Here is a 25,064-nt window from a genome sequence, read left to right as displayed (position 1 = left end):
GGAAACATGACCATCATACTGACCTAAAAAGGGAGAACCAATGTTCCAAGTGGGATGAAGATATGGGACCATGTTTCAGACTATTACCAAGCAAAAATGTACACATAATTAACACGACTGAGAAAAAATACATTTCAGTGTTAACCAAAGTTACATGACAGTTTTTGTGGTGAAATTTAGCAAATACTTTTTGCCCAATGGGGAAAAATGAAAAAGGTTGAAAATATTTAGTTTCAACTATTCAAAAAATGAAACAACATGTCCTCTTTTCAAAGGGTCCCTTTAGATATTCATAGATTTCATAGATATTAGGGCTGGAAGGGACCTCACAAGATCATGAGGTCCAGCCCCCTTCCCAAGGGGCAAGTAGTCAGCTGGGGTCACATCATCCCAGCAAGATAAGCATCCAAGCATTTCTTAAATGTATCCAGAGTAGTTGCTTGCACCACTTCTGGGGGTAGTCTATTCCAGACTCTGGAGACTTGGATAGTAAAAAAGTTTTTCCTTATGTCCAGTCTAAAATGGTCTTCCAGCAGTTTGTGATCATTAGACCTTGCCTTCCCTTGAAGTGCCCTGGTGAACGGATGTTCTCCCAGTTCTGATAAAGGTGTGATAGGATCTGATGCATAAGCCACACAATCATGCTTCCTGCCATGCCACCCGTCCATGGTAGGAGGTGTACTTGTGGAATCCAGCATCAGATGCAATTATGCTTTATTGCTGGTGAAGGAGAAGCCCAGGATCCTGGGTCCTCACACTGCTTCCATGGTTGTAAGCCCCACAGCTGATGAGGCTCACAGCATTCCCCATGCTGTCCCTACTATGAGCCCTGCATCTGACAAGGCTCACAGCAGGGGCAGCACCACCACCACCACTGTGAGTCTTGTCAGCTGTGGGGATGGCAGCAGGTGGTGAACCTCTGTGGCTTTGAGCCCCTCAGTTGATGGGGCTCCCAGCTACAGGGTAGTTCCTGGCCACATGCTAAATTAATGGTATGATAAGAACAAGATACAAAATTAATCCACATTATTTGTGGAATTATTTTGTAGCTTGTTGCTTTTTTTTTTATCATGTCATTAATTGGCTAAACGTGCAGCTGGGTCACAACTTAAGGCATGATGAACTGGTTAATCACACCTGAAGTGTAATGTGTAAATAGGGCTAAAATGTCATCCATCTAAAATGAAAGAGGTTAAAATTCTAAAACAAAACTGAAACTTTTAGTTTGACCAAAAAATAAATCAATTTTATTTTTAAATTTTAGCAAAATGGGTGAGAGGGGTATGTGGGGAAATCAGGTTTTTTTATACTGCTCTAGCTCAGAAGGTCTTATTTAAGGAATGAAGTAAAATAGTGAATAAGCATTAGAACAAGTAAATTTAAGGTATTTTTGTTGCTTTTTTGCTTTTAAGATTCCTTAGGTTTTCAGCACTCCCTTATCATAAACAGAAGATTTACAACAAACATGGACTGACAGTGAAGGACATTCCATTGAATCCAGTGTCCTGGCGTGACAGGCAACATGCCATGAATAAGTTTATCAAGCTTCATTTAAAATGTGTGCATGATCTCGTATTTTTTATATTCAGTGTCATTCTATTTCAATTACTTTCGTCCACACAGCCATCTGATCCTTCCTGTATGATAGCCCAGTCCTCTACATTCTTCCCAAATTTTTGCCATTCACTAATTTCATCAGTGCATTCTTACTTTTACTGTCAAGGTTACTAATAAAAATACTAAATAAGACTGATGTCAGGGAACAACCCATGAAAAACACTAGTAATAATATCTCTCCATCTTGATACTTCCATTCGCACAGTCATCTCTCACATAACCTTTTAAATTACCTACCTTATAACTGTTAAACCAAGCTTCATCTTCTACAAGTCAAATCAAGTTAGCCTCAAGGCTGCTGTGACTGTTGGGGAACCTTAAGGTGTGTGTAGATTAAACAATATTTCCTGTTTATGCCGATGCAACTGCGGTTGTGTTCGCATGACCTGGGATTTCCCGCTGCTCTAAAAGTCCATTTAGCTCCTTAAACTAGCACTACTCGGAGATGTGTTAATTTGTGGAACTCTTCAGTTACGTTGCCCCAACTGTGGATTTGTTTGGGCAAACACCCAGGGACTCCAAAGAATTCTAATTAATCCCCTTTGCCATGAGGGGGCACTGTGTTCCAGCCTTTAGCCAGTAGGTGCTGCTGCGTGTTCTGTTTTACCCTCCTTCACTCCTCACCCCTCCCTCCTCCCTCACAGCACACAGTAGAGTGGCTACAGGTTCAGGTCAGGTCTGCTCAGAATAAAAAAATATTTTAATTTTAATAAATAAAAATATGGGACCTGTTAGTCTTACCTCAGTCCTGGGAAAGCTCTTTGAGAAAATTATCCAGGAGCACATCTGCAAGGGACCATCTCTGCAGGGGAGATTATGTTTGGGGCAATCAACATGGGTTCATTAGAGGCAGGTCCTGTCAGACCAACCTGGTTGCCTTCTATGACCAGTTTACAAAATCCTTGGATGCAGGTGTCGAGGTGGACGTAGTCTTTCTGGACTTTAGGAAGGCTTTCGACACTGTCTCTCACCCCATCCTCATTAAAAAATTAGGTGACTGTCGTGTTGATGCCTACACAGTTGGATGGGTCACAAATTGGCCGGAGGGCCATACCCAGAGAGTGGTGGTGGATGGGTCATTTTCAACCATTACTACCATTACTACCATTAATAAATCATCATTAATATTATTACAAACTCTTACTAATATATTACTATTAGAATTAATAGTATTGTTGACTCCTATTATTAGTATTACCTGTTATTATAGTATAAGTCTATAGGATGAAAGTCAACTATAATTATAATGCATAATAGTTCAGTTGTTGAGAGAATCCTGAAGGAAGTGTTGTCATCCTCTTCATCTTCTCATTCTTCCTTTCTCTTTCTGCCTCTTGTCACACCAACAGGCATTGATCAGCCTGCGGCTAGCAGTGGAAAGGGATCTAAAAACCAGAGGGAGGGAGGATAGAAAGAGCATTGGAACTTGTATTGGTGCCTCTTGTTCACCTTGTGTACCTTCCTTCACACCCATAAAATTCCACCAGCCCCATTTACAACAAATTTTATCTAAACAATACCCCTCCCACCCCCCAACCCAACAATAACCCTATCAGGGTGCAGGGCAGTGGTGTATTAACGATAGTGGGCTGGGTGCCTGCACTGAGTGTGGACGCAAAGGGGGCACCACTGGCAGATGTGAAGGGGGTGCTACCACTCCGTGTTGCTCACCCCCACCTCTCCCCCCCCCCCCGACGCTGCTGCACAAGGTGGCTTGTCCAGACCACGTGGAAGCAAGGGCGGCAGCACCCTGGGCTTGTCCCCTGGGCACCAGAGACCCACAGTATACCACTGGTGCAGGGCCTTGGGCAAATTAGCCCCCCCTTCCGCCACACAGAGCTGATCCTGCGTGCTATGGTGATGGTGGGGAGGGGAGTTGTCAAGTGTCCAGATGCGAGACCAACAGCAGTGATGAGAGCAGGAAAATAAGGTGGAAAAGTTTGCAAAGTCAATGGGTTTGTGTGCAAGCAAAGCAGGACTTATACCCCACACCGTCCTCCCACCCCTGGCCTTGCTTTGGTGTTCCAAAACAAAGGAGACAGTGCCTGGAACCTGGCTGGGAAAGAGCACAAAAAGAATCTTGAAAAAGTGCATTTTCAGGGTTTCCATCTAGGTTTATGAAGGGTGAGCCAAAGAGCCTGGGAAGACATAAGTCCCTGTGGGTGATTTTGCAAAGTGGCTGGTGGCTTTCCAAAAAGCGAGCCAGGCTGCTGCGGTGTCAGACACCACTTCCCTTCTCCCAACTAAGGGAGGTGAAATCAGGACAGCAATGATGGCCTTAAAAGTCTATATATGAAATATGGCCTCAAAAGTGACTTTGCAGAGTGGGTGCTGCCTTTGCAAAATGCCGGTGTGCAGGCCAGCACTTGTGTGTTGTGACCCACCCTAGCAGCCCCCCTGCTTACCTTTGGAGTCCCGCTGTGTACCTGTGCAAGACAGAATGCCAACCCCTCCCCCCGGCACCATGCAGCAAGTGGCAGGAAAAACGAGCAGACAAATGAAACCAAACAATGAACAAAATCCACCTTCTCAACCAAGCAATGTAAGGGTGGATATGGAGGCAGATACAGGAAGCCAGGAAACCATGAGGTATTATTGTTTGCAACATACTATTATAAGCAGTTACTTGTGCTTCTTTGCCTTCACCCCACCATGACCCTGAACTGCCCCATTGCTCTAAAACACAGTGGCATCCTCTTGCCCCTGCTGGCAGTCATACAGCCCTCCTGTGACCCCACTGAGTTAGGGGTAATTCTCCATCCAGGTTTTTCCTGCAGAAAGGCAAGTCAAGCGGATCAAATTTTCATTTTGGGCTTGGTACCCATTTATTTAAGAGATAGTTCTGCACACTCTGAAAGGCATCACTGAAAGTGTCCTGTGACCTCTGTAATTCAACACGGGATTCATCAACCACGTCAACCACGTCTTTCAAATTACGCACGGTGTCTCGCACTTCCCCAAGGATAGCATTATCCTTATGCAGTGGCTCACAGAGTTTGTCCTGCCAGGCATTTGCATGTTGCTTTCTGGCTACTGAGGACTCCGCCGAAACCTCAAGCGTGGTTTCGCAGAACCATCTCTGCTTTCTGCAAAAATCTCTGCAGCGCTCTGCTATAGTGCGAGCAGGGTGCCATTCTGGGTGGCTATGGGTCACAGTGCCTGATAAACAAAGACAAAAGCAATGGTTGTCTTCCTTCCAAGAGGAGGAAAGTACACATCCCCACCCCCACCATACAGTGCACAAAATGCCAGCAAGCATGGAAACAGACCCCTCAATAGTGGAGCACCACTCATACTGCCCAAAACTTCAAGGTCCATGGCTACCACTGCCCGTGCTAGCTGCAAAAAATTAGTTAAAGCAAATAATTAGTTTGGCGTCTGTTACATTATGAACTATCAAACTAGTCATGCACCACCACTGAACAGACACAGCGACCCACTTACAGCAACACATTAATTTCTCTCCCTGGACCCCCAAACCCAACCAGCATGAACCTAGGAGTTGCCTGGCAGTGGCAAGAGGCACATTACAAGAGACTTACCAGGTCCAGCATGTTCTTAGGTCTTGGTAGCAGTAGATGATGTATTGGCTGCATGGGTTTCTTCCTGACCCTCCATCTCCTCTGCTTCATTATCTGTGCTAGTCCACGGAACGGGGCTATTGTCATCAGGGAGCAGGGAGTGGTCTGTGTACATCTGAGACATGCTCATATTTTCACCTTCAGGAGGGGCTGCTGCTACTGCCTCCTCCTCCTCCTCCTCCTCCTCCTGCCCAACCCTGGTGCTGAAAGTCTCCATACTCAGGGTGTCACCTGCATCCTTGGAGAGGATGATAAACAGCTTGTTGTAGAAGGGAGCAATTGTGCAACCTGCCCCAAAATGAGAGTTCTCATCTTTGGCTCTGTAAAACATTAATCTTAGGGACTTGATCTTGCACTGGACCTGGGTTCAGTCATGATTGTGCCCTCGTGCCTGCATGCCTTTTGTGATTGTCACAGGGCACTTAGGTACCTGCTCCTAAAAGAGCAGAAACTGCCTGGGAAGAGCCCAAAGAATCAGACAGGAGCCCAGGTGCAGGTTGCCATGGCAATCAGCTAATGAGGAAATTAGCCTGCACCTGCACCTGATCAGCTGGCCAGAAGGGGCAGGGCCCTGGGCCCATATAAACCCCAGGACGGGGACTAGGAGGTAGTTCTCTGCTGGCAGCCAAGGGAGAAGGAGTCTTCCTAGAGCAAGTGAAGGGAAGAGATTTGGCTAAGTTCTACTCCAGGTAATGTAAAGGGGCTGAGCACACCTTATGTATCTTGTGTTATGTTAGACCCCAGGGGCTTATGTTTTGTCACTTTCACCAGTAAAGACAGCATGAACCATTGAAACCACACTGGCTTCAACAGGAGCCAAATCTAGGTCTGGAACAAGCAAGCACAATTTTTAATAACTTTTATGAGAAGTTGCATGGTTACATCAAGGTTGAAATTGCTCTTGTGTTTTTTATTATTTTCATAATATGCATCTCCTTGAAAAATATTTGCTAATAATGTGCATTATCTAAATATCCTTTATCAGCCCTGTGGCTTGATCTGTAATATTTCCATTTTGCTACTTCATCTTCAGTTAAGTTGCAAACTTTTAACTAGTTTTGATACATAATTAACCACCAATCCACACCTTTGTAACTTCTGGATTAGACTAAAACAGTATACTATAGCTGAGAGTCTTAGAAGCCACAAACACACCAAGAAAGCTGTAATATACAATCAAGCTGTAATATGCAGCCAAGCCCTTTGGTACCACCAAGTTTGCAAGGAGGAGAACACCCATGATCATCACCTCACAAATCTCAAAAGGGCTTTCACTCAACAAGGACACTCCTCCAGAAAGATAGATTGCATTTTTGAAAGTGTCACCCAGATATCACATAAAGAATTGCTGCAGTACAAAAAGAAAATCCCCACAATTTGCACATCATTAGTTATGAAGTACCATCCCCCTGGAACGTATACAGAAAACCCTCAAACAATTGCATCCCATACTAGAAGACACACTTCTTAAAAAGATTTCCCCAAAACCATCTATTCTAGCCTTAAATCAGGCACCAAACCTTGCCAATCTCATCAATAGAAGCAAGCTTCCTATGGCCCAGAACACTCCAAATGGATCCAGACCATATCAGGACAAGAAGTGTAAAACCTGCCAACATATCACCGCCACTTCCACACCCCACAACAGAACCATCACCAGTTCTGGATCTTACACCTGCACCTCCAGAAATGTTATGCATCTCATCCAGTGCACTAAATGCTCTGAAGGAAAATATGTAGGAGAAACCAAACAACACTACATACCAGAATGAATGCACACCGCAAATGTTGCGAAGACAAAAATACCCAATTAGCTGTGGGTGTACACTTCTCAAAAAACAACCACTCTCTCTCCAATCTCTCAGTTTTAATCCTCAAAGGGAATTTTCAAAACCCCTTTTGTAGATGAGCCTATGAACTTCACTTCATAACTCTGCTGGATACAAAAAATCATGGACTAAAAATAGACATTGGATTTATGGCATATTATAACTTGCCTGCCATCCAAAAACCCCAGGTAAACTCTCTCTGCTTTATCAGCTCCATTCTATCAACAGGTCAGCATTCTCCCTTTCCCCTGCCACCTACCTGTCTCACACCTATTGTCTTCCATGGCCTCTGATCCTCACTGCCACAAACCTGCATTTTCACAGACCTGCATTTTACATATTGGCTTCTGTTCCACCCAGGAGAACACAAAACACCAGCAGACTCTCCCTACATCTGAAGAAGGATGTTTGTGCCCGAAAACTTGCAAAGAACAATTTTTCCAACTATTTAGTTGGTCCAATAAAAAATATCACATTTACCCAAATATGCTTGTCTGTCTTAGAAGCCACAAGGCAGACAAGGTTCTTTGGGTAAAACTGATATGTTTTATTAGACCAACTTAAATAGTTGGAAAACAATTTTTCAAAAAAGTTTTCGGGTTCAAAAACCCTTTGTCAGGCTGAGGAATTTTCAGCTGTTGGTGTGTGCACTTCATGGATGGAATGAAAAGTAAAGAAGCCAGAGGCTGGGCTGCTATGCATGCAAGATAGGCAGTCAGTGAAGATGTAGGTTGAGGAGTCAATGGGTGAGAGACAGGCTGGGTGGGGGGAGAGAAGGGGGATGATTCATAGATGTTAGGGTCGGAAGGGACCTCAATAGATCGAGTCTGATCCCCTGCATAGGCAGGAAAGAGTGCTGGGTTTAGATGACCCCAGCTAGATACATATCCAACCTCCTCTTGAAGACCCCCAGGGTAGGGGAGAGCACCACCTCCCTTGGGAGCCCGTTTCAGACCTTGGCCACTCTAACCGTGAAGTTCTTCCTAATGTCCAATCTAAATCTGCTCTCTGCTAGCTTGAGGCCATTATTTCTTGTAACCCCCAGGGGTGCCTTGGTGAATAAAACTTCACCAATTGCCTTCTGTGCCCCCGTGATGAACTTATAGGCAGCCACAAGGTCACCTCTCAACCTTCTCTTGTGGACGCTGAAAAGGTCCAGGTTCTCTAGTCTCTCCTCATAGGGCTTGGCCTGCAAGCCCTTAACCATATGAGTGCCCCTTCTCTGGACCCTCTCCAGGTTTTCCGCACCCCTTTTGAAGCACAGTGCCCAGAATTGCAGGCAGTACTCCAACTGCGGTCTGACCAGCGCCCAATAGAGGGGAAGAATCACCTCTTTGGATCTATTCGTCATGCATTAGCTGATGCACGATAAAGTGCCATTAGCTTTTCTGACGGCTTTTGTCACACTGCCGACTCATGTTCATCTTGGAGTCCAATGGGACTCCAAGATCCCTTTCCACTTCCGTGCCACCCAGCAGGTCATTCCCTAGGCAGTAGGTATGCTGGACATTATTCCTCCCTAGGTGCAGAACTTTGCATTTCTCCTTGTTGAACTGCATTCTGTTGTTTTCTGCCCACATGTCCAACCTACCCAGGTCTGCCTGCAGCTGTTCCCTGCCCTCCGGCATGTCCACTTCTCCCCATAGTTTTGTGTCATCTGCAAACTTGGACAGAGTACATTTCACTCCCTTGTCCAAGTCGCTGATGAAGACATTAAAGAGTATCGGTCCAAGGACCGAGCCCTGCAGGACCCCACTGCCCACACCCTTCCAGGTCGAAACCGACCCATTCACCACAACTCTCTGGGTGCGATCCTCTAGCCAATTCAGCACCCACCAGACCGTGTAGTCATCCAAGTCACAGTCATCCAACTCTTAAGTTGTTCACCAGTATGGGGTGGGATACCGTATCAAATGCCTTCCTGAAGTCTAAGTATACGACATCCACCCCTCCTCCTGTGTCCAGGCATTTCGTAACCTGGTCATAAAAAGAGACTAGATTAGTCAGGCATGATCTGCCTGCTATGAACCCGTGCTGGTTTCCCTTCAGCATAATTTGTCCTGCCGGGCTCTCGCAAATGTGAGCCTTGATAATTTTTTCAAAGATTTTCCAAGGATGGAGGTGAGACTGACTGGCCTATAGTTGCCTGGGTCCTCCTTCCTCCCCTTCTTGAAAATGGGGACCACATTGGCACTTTTCCAGTCCTCCGGGACTTGGCCCGTGTGCCATGAGCGTTCAAATATTCCCACCAGTGGCTGTGCAATGACGTCGGCCAGTGCCTTCAGTACCCTCGGATGGAGCTCATCCGGGCCTGCCGACTTAAAGGCATCCAGTTCTTCCAAGTGACTCTGCACCATCTCAGGGTCTACGCATGGTAGTCTGGCATCCTGCTGCTGCCCCTCTACAATCCCAGTGAGAGGCTTGTCTTGCCCCTCACTTAGGAACACAGAGGCAAAGAACTTGTTGAGGAGTTCAGTCATGTCCCCCCTTGTCCATCACCAATTGCTTCTGCCCATTTAGCAGGGGTCCTATTCCTCCCTGGGCCTTCCTTTTACTCCCTATATATCTAAAAAACAATTTCTTGTTGTCCTTTACTTGGGATGCCATCCTCAGCTCCATGGTAGCTTTGGCCCGTCTAACTGCCTCCCTACAAGCATGAGCAGAGGAGGTATACTCCTCTTTGGTGATCTCTCCCTTTTGGCCCGTAGGCTGCCCTGGATTTCTCTGGTCAGCCAAGGAAACCTCCTGGCCCCTTTCCCTCTTTTTCCTCACATCGGGATCATCTCCCTTTGTGCCTGAAGGATCATTTCCTTAAGGCACAGCCACCCTTCTTGGGCTCCCATCACTTCAAAACTCCTACTTTGCAGTGCGTCCTTGACTAATCGTCTGAGTTCATTGAAATCAGCTTTCCTAAAGTCTAGCACTTTCAGCCTACTAGTTACCTTACCCACTCAACGTCTTACAAAGAATTCTATTATTAGGTGATCACTGTCCCCCAGATGGCCACCGATCTGTAGGTCCCCTACCATGTCATCCCCCGTTGCCAATACCAGATCCAGTAAGGCATCCCCCCTAGTGGGACCGCCTGTAGCAGACCCCTACCACTAAATCCCTTTCTCCTTAACCCCCATGTAACCTAACCCACAATCCTTCTACTTCCTCATCTTTCGATTCTGTCTTGATGAGGGTCGATGTATATTGCTCATTGACATAGAGCGCAACCCCTCCCCTTTTCTTCCCTACCCTGTCCTTTCTGTACAGCCTATAACCCTCAATATGTACCGCCCAGTCGTGGGATGAATCCCACCAGGTTTCTGTTAGCCCTACTAAGTCGTAGGTGTTTTCTGCAAGCAGGAGTGCTAGTTCATCCTGCTTGTTCCCCATGCTCCTAGCATTAGTATATAGGCACTTGAGCCCTGTGACTGGTGCCTTTGCTGCCCCCCCGCTCCGAATCCCAAAGGGCCCCTTATTTCTTACCTGTGCTGTACTGCTGGCTGCCCCATGGTTTGCAGGTTCCCAATGTTCTCCTTCTTCAGGCTGGGCTGTCCTTGTGGGTGCCACATGGTTTGGTGGTCCACAGCTTCCCCCGCCTTCATCTTCCCCTCCCACCGACGAGCCTAGTTTAAAGCCCGCCGGAGGAGATCTGCCAGTCTAGAGGAGAACACATCCTTACCTTTGGGGGACAGGTGAAGCCCATCCCAACTGAGCATGTCCCTCATCGTGATGTGCGGATTGTTGTCCAGGGAGCTGAAGCCTACCTCAAGACACCATTGCCGAAGACACCAGTTGGTCTCTCTAATGCAATTCTCATGCTGTCTTCCACGTCCGTTCACTGGTAGGATGGAAGAGAATACCACCTGTGCACTGGACTCCCTCAGCACACCACCCAGAGCATTGTAGTCTGTCATCAGGTGATCGGGGGTTCTCCTGGACGCATCATTAGTACCCCCATGGACTAGGACCATGGGGTAGTAATCGGTGGGCTGAATCATGGCCTGGATTACTTCCGTCATGTCCCGAATCTTTGCTCTGGGCAGGCAGTATACCTCTCATGTTGAGGGGTCCTGGCAACAGATGGGCCTTTCCATACCTCTCAGGATGGAGTCGCCTATGATGAGCACTCATCGCCTCCTCCTCTGGGTCCGCTTGGATCTCTTGACCTGTTCGGAGTATGGAGAATGTGATGTTGCTTCCTGCCAAAGGGTTTCCTCCTCTCCTTCCATCTCCTGCAGGGTCACCAGGGCCGCGTACCTGTTCTCCAGTTGGACTGGAGGAACTGGTACCAGTTCGCTGCGAGCAGCTCCGGTGCTGGATGTGACCGTCTGCCACTCTGCTGTGGAGGGCACTCCCCAGGATGCTTCTTTCTTAGGTGCCTGGGCCTGCAGGGAAAGGAAATAACTGTCAATTTCATCCTCTGCCTCCCTGATACCCCTCAGCCTGCTAACCTCCTCCCGGAGCTCCCTTACCTGCGCCTCCAGAGCCCTAAGACAGGCTCCTGCTGGACAGGTGTGGGGGCCCCTAATCTCTGCCCCCCCTGACCCTGCTAGGGATCCCCCACAGGCCAGGAGGCAGGGGGACATCAGCTCCCCCATGGGCTTGGTCTGGGTGGAGGCCTCAGACCAGCCCTGGGTAGGCACGGCCCCCTGGGCAGAGGCCCTAGCAGCACCCTCGTCAACACCATTCTATAAACTGCTGTTTGTAGCTCTGTGTGGTGTCTATGCCCTACCCTTACAGGAGACTCTCTCCTGGCCCTTCCTACCCACCCGCCAGCGCGAATGCCTTCGCAAATGCCGGCGCGTTCTGTTCGCGCTGCACGGCTCGGGAGCATGGCTCCCTACCGCCTCAGCTATATGGGACCTGGGGGGCTTCCCCTCCGGATCTGGCTCAGTTGTGCCAGGTCCTTCCACCTCACTTACTTTTGGGGGATCAGCTGTTGCTGCCCCCGCTGGTGATTCCTCTGCTGCTGCTGCTGCTGCTGCTGCTGCTTCCGCTTCCGGTCAGTGAGTTAGTAAGGGGGCACACGTGTATACAGGACACACGTGTGCCTGGATCCTCTCCTTCCCGCTGCTGGTTCCCGAGTGCTGGGAACTATGTCACCCCACGGCTTTTAAAGCCCGCAGTTTGAATTTCCTGCCCCTACCCCAACAGCCAATCAGGCGCCCCGGTCTAACCGGAACTGTCTGCCAGCAGTTCCGCCCCGTACGCTCCTCCACTGGGGGGATCCAGTGCCGCCGGAGCCTGCTCCCCAAGGGTTAGCCCTGGGGGTGCTCCCTGGCCTGCGTGGACAGTCCCCTCCTTAGCCCACCCTGTTTGCGTGCTCTGTTCGTGCTGCGCAGCTCAGGATTGCGGCTTCCTACTGGCTCAGGTATATGGGACCTGGGGGGCTTCCCCTCCGGATCCGGCTCAGCTGTGCCGGGTCCCTCCGCCCCATTTACCTTCGGGGGATCAGCTGTTGTTGCCCCCGCTGCCGATTCCTCTGCTGCTGCTTCCGCCTCCAGTCAGTGAGTTAGTAAGGGGGCACACATGCGTGCAGGACACGTGTGCCTGGATCCTCTCCTTCCCGCTGCTGGTTCCCGAGTGAATAGTACAGAAGTACCTGGGGAGTCAGATGTCAGGCAGGTTATAATGTGTCATAAATCCAATGTCTATATTTAGTCCATGACTTTTAGTATCCAGGAGGTTGATGAAGTGGAGTTCATAGGCTCGTCTCTAGGAAGTGTTTTGTAAGTTTCCTTTGAGGATCAGGACTGAGAGATTGGAGAGAGAGAGTCGTTTTCTTGTGAGAAATGTGCCCCCACCGGTAATTGGGTATTCCTGCCTTTGATAGATTTCTGTTGTGCATTCATTCTGGTGCACAGTTGTTGTTTGGTCTCTCCTACGTATTTTCCATTGGGGCATTTGGTGCATTGGATGAGAGAGATTACATTTCTGGAGGTGCGGCTATAAGATCCGGGAATGCTGATGGCTCTGTTGTGGGGTGTAGTAATTGTGGGGATGGTGGAGATGTGTTGGCAGGTTTTGCATTTCTTGTCATGGTATGGTCTGGATCCATTTGGTGTGTTCTGGGCCTGAGGAAGTTTGCTTCTGGTGATGAGGTTAGAGAGGTTTGGTGCTTGTTTGAAGGCTAGGATGGGTGGCTCTGCGAAGATCTCTTTAAGAATAGGGTCTCTTTCTAGTATGGGTTGCAATTGTTTGAGGATTTTCTGTATGGGTTCAAGGGTGGGGTGATATGTCATAACCAGAGGTGTGTGATGTGTGGGGGGTTTTCTTCTGTACTGTAGTAGTTCTTCACGTGGTATCCAGGTGGCTCTTTCAAACATGCGATCTGTCTCTCTGGAGGAGTGTCCTTGCTGGGTGAAAGCCTTTTTAAGACTGGTGAGGTGGCAATCCCGGGTGTTCTCTTCAGGATGTATATTATAGCTTTTTTCGTGTGTTTAGGGTGATTGCTGGTTCTGTGTAGATATGTATGTTGGTCTATGGGTTTCTTGTATAACGTGATATGTATTTTATCATTCTAGATACTGATCATCGTGTCTAAACAGGAGATGTTGGTGCTGGAGTATTCTAGAGAAAGTTGGATGGAGAGATGGTGACTGTTGAATTTCTGATGGAACTCAATCAGAGATTGCAGATTTTCAGTCCAAATGATGAAGATGTCATTGATATATCTTAATTATAGCAAGGTTTGGTGGTGCAGTTCTTGAGGAAGTCTTCTTCCAGGTGGTTCATAAAAAGGTTGGCATACTGTGGGGCCATTTCGGTGCTCATAGCTGTTCCCATCATCTGGAGGAAGTGTTGATTATTAAAAGTGAAATTGTTGTGTGTGAGGATGAAGTGTATATGGTCAGTAATATCTTTGGGTCTGTATTCTGAGTTATAATCTTGTTCCTGTAGATATGCAAGACCATCCTGGTGTGGGAAGTTGGTATATAGGCTGGTAACATCCATGGTGGCTAGGAGGGTGTTGCTGGGAAGGTGGTCTATGACTTAAGTTTGTTTAGGAAGTCTGTAGTGTCTTGGACAAAATTTGCTCTGTGGGTGATAGGCAGTTTTAGGATTGATTCAATGAAACCTGGTATTTCCTCAGTTAGGGTCCCATGGTTGGATATGATAGGTCTGCCAGGGTTCCCTTGCTTGTGAATTTTAGGGAGCATGTAAAAAGTTAGGTAGTGGCAGGGGATCAAGGTCTGTAGTTTTTCTTGTAGTCTTGATGAAAATGATTTGATGGTATTGTTGAGTTTCTAGGCGAAAAGGGGAGTAGGATCTTCTTGTAGTTTTTTGTAGTAGGTGGTATCAAAGAGTTGTCTGTTGGCTTTTTTTATGTAGTCTTCACAGTTTAGGATGACTATGGCTCCTCCTTTATCTGCTGGTTTTATTACTATTTGGTGGTTAGATCTTAGAGATTCTGTGGCCTTTTTCTCTGGTGGAGAGAGGTGGTTATGGTGGCGCGTGTTGCTGATTATTTCAGCATTCATTCTTTCCCTGAAGCAGTCAATGTAGCAGTCAAGGTTAGAGTTTTGTCTGCTGTGAGGTGTCCGATCTGATGTTTTTTGGGTTTTGGGGGGGTTGATCTTTTCCTGAATGTTGTCAGAGGATGAGTTGTTGTTGGGAGTGGATTCAGTTTCGTCATGGAAATATTCCTTGAGGCAGAGGTGTCGGAAGAATTCTTCTAGTTCTCCACATTGAAGTATTTTATTAGAGTATTTTTCTGGACAGAAATTTAGGCCTTTAGAAAGGACAGATTTTTCAGTTTTGGTAAGCGTGTGTGCAGAGAGACTGATATTTGAGGGTTGGTTGCTGCTTTCAGTTACATCAAGTCTGAGGTTGGGATGTTGTAAGGTTTTGGTGTTATTCCTCTGATGGTTTTTTTGTGGCTGGGGAACTTGTTCTTAGAGTAATTTGTTCCATTTCTTATTTTTATGTAGGATGAATGTTGTAGAAAGTTTTTCGTAGTCTCTTTGTATCCAATGTATATTATTAGGGAAGATGACTGGATTTCTGTCTTTTAAGTTGTTGGAGTATGTGGTGATTTCCTTCCTGAGTTGGTCTCTCTTGGAGTAGATTAGGTGAAGTAGATGATTTCTAATTTTCTCTGAACTTCTTCTGCACAGCTGTGAAGCATATTTGGAGTTGTGTGTAGTAGTCAGAGGATTGTAGATGTTTAGTCCTTGGGGAATTAAGTTGTGTTTCTTGCATAGGCTTAGAAAATATATGTTGCTGTTGAGTTTGGCTTCTTTCTTTTTCATGTCGTACCATTTCCATTTCAAACAGCTGGATTCGATATCTTCCATGTTACCCCTTAGAAGCCACAACACATTCTAGATTCAGCATTTCACTTATTTATACATGTGGAGTTTCTCAATGCATAATTGTGTGCATCTACATTTGTTTCTAATGCTCTAGTCTGTGAAATCTTATGCCAAAAGGGGTCAGGCTACCTGTCATTTACCATGATAGCAGAAATCATCTGAAATTCTTTTGCAGATTGTCTGCAGATAGTCACTTAGGCTCACATCCACAAAGATATTTAGGCCCATAACTTCCACTGAAATCAATACTTATGTGAATCTGCTCATTAACTGACAAGCTGTTTCAGAAGTTACTCATCTGTGTTATGGTCTCCCACAGTGGTTTATAAGATCAGAGTTTTCTGACTGCTGGTGTAGCACAAATCACAATACCAATACTTGTTTGATTAACATAATCACTATTTATACTTCAGGGATCCAGTAGGGAACAGGAGCCTAAGTATCAGAGCTAGGAGTGTTGTACCTCCTCATAGAAAAAGTGAGACTTAGATAGAGTTGTTTTTGTTCTCCACTGCAAAAATTTTAAAATTATCTATGCAATGGCAATATTAAAAATAAATAAAAGCTTGTTCTTAAGTGTCTCCTATAACCAAACTGGTTCCACCAGCAACTTTATCCAAAGACCTGCATTTAATATATACGACTAAATAACAGCACCCAAAGACCACACTGAGGTTTCCTCATATACCTAATCCTTCTGTCCACATTCTAGCCAAGTTGTAGGAATGATTTTAGAAAGTGTTGCCACACATCCACTTTCAGGTTCTGCAAATAAAGTCAGAGGCCTTTATCATGAAGCCACAGTGTGTTAAACCATGCTAGAGAGAGTTAGAAATGTGCAAGACAAACCCAATAGGCCACAACTGTGGTTCTGTTATTCCATTTAAGCACTGTTTAAAGTTTGAACAGTTTGGAACAATGGGAACATGAGAGAAGAGTAAAATGCCCTTTGCAAGGTCTCACAAGCCCAAACAACTGCTCAAATGTTAACAATTGCTATGCATTTTAAATTAAGTAGTGTTACCAGCCACATGTTGGCGCTGTGAATTACTTATCTTTTTAGTCTTGTGTGCAGTTTGGGTATGTCAGCTTCAGAAATTTTCTTAATGAATTAAAGCAACTTGTTCAAGTCAGTCATAATCAGATCATGTATAAACGGATACTATTTCAATATATTCACAGGAGTTATGACCAGAAACTAAATTAACTTGCTATTTCAGGTGATCAAATACCAGAAGGCTGAGACTATTGAAAGCACAACTTTCTAGGTAATTGTAAACACATGTATAATTTTATTATCAGGTGATGGAAATCAGAAAGTCCTTTAAAGGTAGGAACAGTCAACACCTACTAAGTGTTCATTGCAGTGAGCAGGGGCACTGATTTCTATAGGCCTAATTACAATAACTGCAACTACAGCAGCAATACACTTGATATCAAGTAAGGATCAGGTACTAAGTTTGATCCAGCTTCTGCTCTTCATGTCAATAACTTAAGTAATTCTTTTAGAGTGTGTTTCATTGGGGGGGTTGCGCTTTTTTAAAAAAATCATCTGGTTTTAAGATAGCACAGCAGTGCTTCATTTCAAAGACTATAAAATTTTAGTGGTCCCTGAAGTGACTGTCAACTGAAACCCATAACAGAAAGCTTAATGCTTCTTCCAGAAATAAAACATAACAACAAGGATCTTAGCATTTCATACCTTTGTCACTGTCAGCTTAAGTTTATATCTTTTACAATCATTGTCAACTGGCAGATTGCTGAGAGAGAAAGATGGAAATCAATGACAAGAGTTTAAGTCATTTAAAATATCAAGTTTTGGTTCAGGTATTAAGCACCTGAAGAGCAGGATTTTTTTAATGTGACCATCTGAGTTCCAAAATCAAGAGGTGTTAAATTATATTATAGGCAATAACTTATTCCCTTTAAGCTAATTGAAGGCTGAAGAGCTAATTTGTCCAAACGTTAATGTACAATGAATTGGAATTCTGCTCTTGGGAGATGCCTGGAAAGGTTAGCTAAGACAATAAGGCCCACTGGTCTCATGAAGCCCTTATTGCACCATGGTGAATTTCACTGATTTTGAGTTGAGATATTTAGGACCTGGATACTCTCACTGATACTACTAAAATTAATGCAGAGAGAGGAATTAATTATGTACAGGATATTTATAAGCAAACAAGCCAAATCCCTGTCAGGAATGACAGAGTGTTTCGGGGGGGGGGGAGGGGGGGTTACATGCCCCCCCTCCCACCTCCTGCTCACCCTTTGGGGCTGGCCATGTAAACATTCCCTCCAGCACCACCGCCTCTTCCTCCATCCTCTGGCATGGTGGCTTCCTCCCCACCCCTGCCAACCTCTACCTCCTCCTGCAGAGCAGTGGGGCTTCCCCTGCCTCCCTGCCTGAGGAGGCAGAGCCTGCACAGCCAATCACTGCTTGCCTTCTCCGCGGCACATGCACAGTTGCCCAAAAGTGTTATGGACAGACAGACACACCGGCAGACAGACACACCAACAGACAGACTAAGCCCTTTATTATATTAGAATGGGACAAATGAGATATGATCTTACTCAATACCTGGAGGATACAAATGTGTATATGCAAACATTATAGACAGCACAGTCTCTAAGATCTACTGTTAACGTTGTCTGACCTTTATCTACATTCCCCATTTCTGGGAGAAGATCTGGGTTGGGGGAGGTGGAAGGAGGGGTTGATGTGATGCTTCTTACTTCCCTCCCATTCCCTCTCCCAGGATGGAAGCAGAGCAGAAGCAGGGTTCTGCTGCAAGAGGAGAAGTAGCCCCCAAGAGCCAGGTTACTCCTTCCCTTGCTCTACCGCTGCCAAATTAAGGGCTTTTGATCTCTGCTCACCATGTAAAACTGTGGGGACTGCAGAGCCAGGGAAAGATTAACCCATCTCTTGGTAGTGACACCTCTTTCAGCAGTGTCTTTCCCCTGCTCTGCTTTGTCCCACTCCACACTCCCCTTCTCAAACTCCTAGACCCACTGGTATCCATTTAAAATTGCCTACTTGCTTATAACATTTCCATACATTAATTATTTAAGCTAAAGTTTGCTGTGCCAGGTGTGTCTGCATCTTTTTCAGTGAAAATTTACTGTATTTCATGGTGTGCATGTTGACAGTAAGTAAGTCAACCCCATTTTTCTGATCCAAAAACTTAGGAATTTCATAGATCCAGTGTATAAGTTGACTTAGCTTTTTGGATCAGAAATATGGGGTCAACTTATACCAACCCCTGCACACCCTCGTGCCGGCCTGGCACCTGGGGGTGGTGGGGTGGACATGTGCCACAGAACTGCTCTCAGGGGATGAGGCCGGGCTTGGTGCTCAGCTGGCACTGCCCAGGCAGCACCGCTTGCAAGAGATGGGACCATGCCAGCCAAGCACTGAGCCTGGCCCCATCCCCTGTGAGTGGCACTGCCTGGGCCACACCAGCCAAGCACCGAGTCCAGCACCACTCACAGCGGATGGGACCTGGCTTGGCACTCACCTGGTGAAGCCCAGGCAGTGCCACTTGCAGGGGATGGGGCTGGGCTCAACGCCTAGCTGAGCAGCATTTCCATAGCAATGGCAAGGCTCACAGACCACCCTGGGGCTTGGCCCAGGCTCCATGGCCCACAGTGACAGAGAAGCTGTCAATTGGTGAAAAAGGTCTGGTTGGGGCTGAGCTGGGGTTTGGCCAGAGGAGTGCTGGGGTGGGGGTCAAAAGTATTGATATGGTGTATAAGTCGATGTTCAATTTTAAGAGTTAAAAATTGGGCTTCAAAATTCAACTTACACACCGTGAAATACAGGACCATCAGAATGAGATTAGGGGGGAAAAAATCTCTTTATATTGAGAAATTGGAAGGTATTTAATATATTTTTCCTAGTTTTAAAATATGCAATTTAACACGTATCATTCAAATACTATAAAATCACTACATTTCCTCACAGGCATTTTTATTGTATTCTCACTATATTATCCTAGTACTTCACAGACATTAATTCACCTTTACATTATCCTCATAGGATCAAATGGTATTATTTCTACTTTACGGCATGGAGATTGAGGCAAAGAGAAGTTAAGACTAAAGCTGTCAACAAAATCAAATAATTTTGCACAACCAATTTGAGACACCTAGACCTTCATCTTCCAAAATATTTAGATGGCACATTACATTTTCAAAGCATCACTCTAAAAGATTTTAGTTGCAGTTTTGATTCTCAACATTTCAATAAGTTTGTTCCTACATATTTCATATTGGGCACTTAGAGAGTGACATGTACAAAAGTTGGAAACGAATTGTGAATTGTTTTTTTTAATGTGACATGCATTGGATTATTATATTTACTTGAATCCAAGATGTATTTACTCAGCTCTACTCAACATGGGGAGTAAAAGCCTCATTTTAGATGCAAATACTGACCTGTGAAAAGTGGGGCCAGAACTACTGCCTCTGGGGTGGCTTGAGATGACTTACGCATCAGGGGAATTATGCGGGAGAGCATTCAGGAGGAGAAGGCATATAGGGGAGTCACTGTAGTACAGGGAAAGGGATAGAGAAGAGATCATGCTGTTCGTGTGGGGAAGAGGAGTGGGGCAGGGGAGCTACTCCAGCTCTGGCCCTGACATTGACCTGCCTCCAATGCTGCTGCCTGGCTGGGCCAGCCAGAATCAGAGCTGCTTCACTGGGTAAGCAGTGCCAGGGTAGGGGTAGGCAAAAGAGGATGAAAACTAAATAGTGAGGAGGGAGGAGGCAGAGGAGCAGGTGCAAGACCTGGAAGAGGGAGGGCAAGTGGCAGGGGTATAGCAACCTGCTCCTCCAACACAGTTTTCACTGTCACAGTAGTGGTGGGGGGATTAATTTAAGATGAGCCCCCAAAATTAGATTCTATACATGGAAAATTATAACCAATTTGTAATATTCTGTGTATAGACTCCAATTGTTGGGGGAAGAATCTTAAATTTGAAGTTATCTTGGATTTCAGTAAATGTGGTATGTAGGAACTCTGCAGCAGAGGCAGGGAAGGAATCCAACTCTGCAAAATTGTCTTCATTCAGCTTCCTTATCCACAAGGCCACTCTGCCTTCATGTGGGTCCCTGTCTCCCTCATTTCATACCTTCCAACTCCTATAACAAAAATTGACAGGGGCCCAGAGACAATAGCCTCACTCACTACACAAATCCAATTCATTTTGACAGCATACTCAATTCTGTGCACTAAGGATGACAGGAGTCACAAACAATATGCAATCATGTAATGTAATACTGTCTTATAATGCACACGCAGAAGGGGACCACAAATGAAGGTTGGGCAAGAAATATTAACAATGGAATTCCTTAGCCCAAGTACTTAACTTTACAAACCTAAGTGTTCTGGCATAGCAGTATTTATTCTGTGAATGGAGGGGAAAGGTAGGTTGGGAAACAGATGCAATGTCCCAGGTTAACACATGCACTCAAACATAGAAAGGAAAATACAGTTTAAATACACAAAGACAGTAAAAATACACATGCATTTTGTATGCATATGTATACCAGCAGTGTCAACGAGTAAAAGAAAAAAGTATTATGTGGGGTTGAATTAACAAGATACAAAAAAAAGAAAGCCTTGAATATTCTCTTATGACAGATCCTAGAAAAAAATCCATCCAAGACACAATTTGATCCTGAAGCACCTGTCTGCCCATTCCTGAGCAATGTATCCAGTTTTGATGCCCTTCACACAGTGCTAGGTCCTGCACACTCAAGACTTCTGGTGGAGTTTATGGCAGGTTGGATAATGTGGAAACTCGAGAATCAGGAGGTGGTAAGATTTTTTTTTTTCTGCCTCACTTGCACTTTTCAGCAGAGATAATGTAGATATGTCATAAATACTCGCTAATCCTGAAGGAGGATAGTACTTGCCTTCAGGGATATATGTGGGAGAGTATTCTGTAACCAGCACTTTTGCTTGCATATATGGATTCTGTCATGTTTTCATAGTGCTGCTTTCCTCAAGCAGTGCTTTCCAGAAAGAAAGCAGCAGATAACTAATGAAATATACTGCATGATTCTTATTTCATGATTTCCTATTCATGTCCCTGCTGAAATTGCATGCCTATTTCTGTTATATTCTTCTATATTGGTTTATCTTCTCTGTTCTATGTTGTTCATTTTAGAAGAGCCTAATAGTGTTGTGGCTATTGTGTATTGTCATAACACATTTGGTTTGAGTAGAAGTTATAGGGTTTTCGCTTGTAAAGCTGCCTCCAAACATCAATGGAAGCTGTGTGAAAAGATCAAAGTTAAGATGACCTTAATGAATAAAGCTAAAACAACATTAAGATGTGGTTTAGCTGGGAGAAAAATCAAAACCAGATAGGCTGAAACTACTCAGCCAGCTGTTTGTTTGTATAGCATACCTACTTTAAGAACCCAGTGATGCTAAACCTTTTTCCCCTGTGGGCTGGATGGGCAGTGCCTAGTCCTACTGTGGATCAGATCTGGTCAGTGGTTCCAATCTGGTGCCCAGGGCAGGTGCAGCAGATACCATCTGGTGACATGGAGGGTGACCAGGGGCAGGTTGGCCCCAACCAGACCTCACAAGGAGAAAGGAGCCTCACATGGCCCTATGGGGAAAAAGGCTATGACCAAGCCCCAACTTGGTCCCCTGGGGGGGAGGGGGCATGACCTGACCTCAGCCCAACCCCATGAGGAGAAGGGGGTATGGCCAACCCAGTCCTGTAGGCTTAAGGGGGTGGGGAATCTGGCTTAATGGGGGAAGGGGATGTGACTTGGCTATGATCCAGAAGTGGGGGGATGGGGCATGGTCTAGCCCTGCAAGGGAACAGGGCACAACTGGGCTCTAACCCACTGCGTAGGGCTTGAAAATTTAGAAGGTGGGAGAGTGGTCATATGAATAGCCACTGCCCCCTCTCCCCCCTGGCCACTAAATGGGGCCCATGGGGAACCCCTCAGGCCAGGTGAGAGGGCTCCATTTGGCCTGTGGGCTGGAGGTTAAACATCCCTGCTATAAACCATTACATATATTTGCCTATTAATACCCTAAATAAGGCCCAATATTTACAGTCTCCTCATTAAGGAAGTCAGCAGCAGGCACAATAAACAGAATTGTTGTACCATATGCAAAGGAGGAAATCACTTTCGCTTTGTTTGCAACATAAATTTGGGACAAACACTAACTTTCTATGTTTTAAATAGTCAGCCAGGATGTGTATATTGTAAGTGAACAGGACATTTTACCAGTTTGGCCACTAGAGAATAAAGTGTTAGCTTGTGTTGATGTTTAAGTGCACACATTTAAGATTTCACAATCAGCCAATGTTTGAGCTTTAAAACTATCCATTCATTGCCTTTGAAGAAATGTTAAATATTTCAAAAGGGGGTGTTATTTTCCCAATAGAATTGTAGAATTATTTTTTTCTTTAAAAACAAACAAACAAATGAAAAAACTTCCCCCCCCCCCCCCCACACACATTCTAATAGTATTCAATTATGGAAAAGTAATTTTCAGTGTTATCATAGTAGCAATTGATTTATCACTTCTACCATTTCTACATCTAATGAACATGATAATAGGTTTAACAATTTTTAAGCTTTTAACTTTCTGAAGTGAAAATCAGTTCAAACAAGATCGTCCATATAGTTTCTCTCCACTCATACTCAAGCTAACTCATACCCATAGCTACACATACTAAAGCTTAATGGAAGTTGCATCTGGAAACAACATGCCAGGTGCTGTAAAAGCAGACAGTGTTGAATCATTTGTTTTTTATAAACACATGGAAGGAGTATATATGGGACTCTGGCAATAGAGAATAACAGATATAACAGGTCTTATGCTGACACAACAAGGTACATGTTTCCAGGAAACACAGGAACTTTTCTCCGGTGAATAACACCCCCATATTGGGCAGGTACAGACATTACATTTAGATTGGTCTAAGTGAACATAAATTGATCTAAACCTGTAAATGTGCAAACTTCTGTACATAGACCAGTATGAAAATGGCTCAAGCAATCTAAGATAGACCTGGTACAAGGTCTAACCTAAATTCAGATCAATTTAGGTTAAACCGGTGCATTGCTTCTGCATTGCTTTCCTCTTAATTCAAGTTAGATTGCTGTCCTCCAGCATCTCAGCCTACTTTGCAGCTCCCCTAACCCCTCCTTCACATGGAGGAGCATTAGCACTTGGCCCATACTTGGCTGCTCTGGCTCAGGGCCCAGCATGCCCTACCCCCAGGCTCTCCCAGTGCTGAGTAAGCGTGGCCCCTCCAAGCAGCCCCACTTCCTTCCTCTAGCCATCCAGCAGGAAGGTATCTATGACTGCAGCATGAACCCCAGGACCTCAGCAACTGAGTGCTTGGGCCATGTTCCTGGATCCCCAACACCCCATCATGAAGCACGCCATGATGTATATGCACACCCTAACACTGAGCTCAGGAGAACCCCTGGGGAAATGTGGAGCATCCAGGGGCAAGTAAAGCTGTTAAACACCTCCTGCAGGAGAAGCAGGGCATTTTGGTTGGCATTCCCCCAGGAATAGTGGTAAAGCTCATCCCTCTGGGCTTGGCCAACATTCACCAGGGAAATGTAGGAGTAAAGTACTGCTCCTGCACAGAGACAGTGCTGAAACGTCTGTCCTGTAAGGAAGGGAGAGGGGACAGTGTAAAAGCTCTACTGGTATTCCCCAGGTGCTCAATCCCCAGACCCTCTGACAGAGCAGAGCCAGTGCCCACCACAGTTCCTGGACATGCACACAGCACCTCCTTCCCCAGCAACCTGTCCCAGCATCATTACAGGGCTCATTGACCATTTGCAGCAAATCTGGGATCCCAGTCTCTGCTGCGCCAAGTGGACAACAGTCCCTGCTGTGTCAGGTGGCTCCTGCCCCTGGGGGTAGCAGGGGAAAAAAGGCCCAGACAGAGGACTTACCATAGCTACCTTGCCATCCCCTCACAGTGAGTGCTAGGAGAGTCCAAGATGTCTTCCCTTATACTCCAAAAGTTGCAACTTCACACAATGGCTCTATCTCTCCCCTGCTAAACTGCAGAAATATCACCTGTGCAAGGGAGGACAGTGTGCAGAGGACACAATACTGGCTCAAGGACAGGGCACCACATAGCTTCAGACTGCATGAAAGATGACCTCAGGAGACATCAAAGAAGCAAGGAAAAGATGCTGCAGGCTGGTTGCTGCCTCTGAGCACCAGATATGCACAGCTAGGGCTCCCGGTGCCAGGAGCTGTGGGACTGGCATGAGGAGAGGGTTCAGATATGGAAGGGGGGTGTCCTCAGGCTGGGGGATGCCTATACCCAGGTTGCCAAGGTACAAGAATGGGAGCTCAAGATGGCAACCTGCTGTTTTGAGGTTGGTCCCTCTTCCCCTTGCTGGTTCGACTCACTGGAAAGAGGGACCAAGTTGTGACACAGGAAATGTTCAACAGGTTTTCTTTATTAAAAACAAGAAAAGTTTGGCAAATGCAATATTGTAAACTGAGGCACATGTCTTCCTCATACCACACTCTCCCACAACCCGCTGCATGCCCCCAAAGGAATTGGGGGTGGGGTGGGAGGGAATGGTATCAAGTCACCCAGAGTCATGGGTGGTGCTGCCTGGGACACAAGGCCAGAGGAGCTTGGGGCAGAAGATCCATCACCCAGTTCCAGGACACAGGTACTTGGGGACTCAAAGTCCTCTGGTCCTATTCATCC

At 45.8% G+C, this 25,064-nt stretch overlaps 1 long non-coding RNA gene across 1 annotated transcript; it reads left to right on the top strand.

The window, feature by feature from the left end:
* The first annotated feature begins 5,823 nt into the window (after window positions 1-5,823).
* On the top strand, window positions 5,824-24,813 carry LOC132249965 (uncharacterized). Its single transcript, XR_009461513.1, has 3 exons — window positions 5,824-5,887; window positions 20,978-21,154; window positions 24,404-24,813. It is a non-coding gene; the product is annotated as an uncharacterized LOC132249965 (long non-coding RNA).
* Window positions 24,814-25,064: the final 251 nt, after the last annotated feature.

Source organism: Alligator mississippiensis, chromosome 1, assembly GCF_030867095.1.
Source record: "Alligator mississippiensis isolate rAllMis1 chromosome 1, rAllMis1, whole genome shotgun sequence".
Classification (NCBI taxonomy): Eukaryota; Metazoa; Chordata; order Crocodylia; family Alligatoridae; genus Alligator; species Alligator mississippiensis.
Note: the sequence above shows the minus strand (reverse complement) of the source record. Positions and strands in the feature narration are given on the sequence as shown.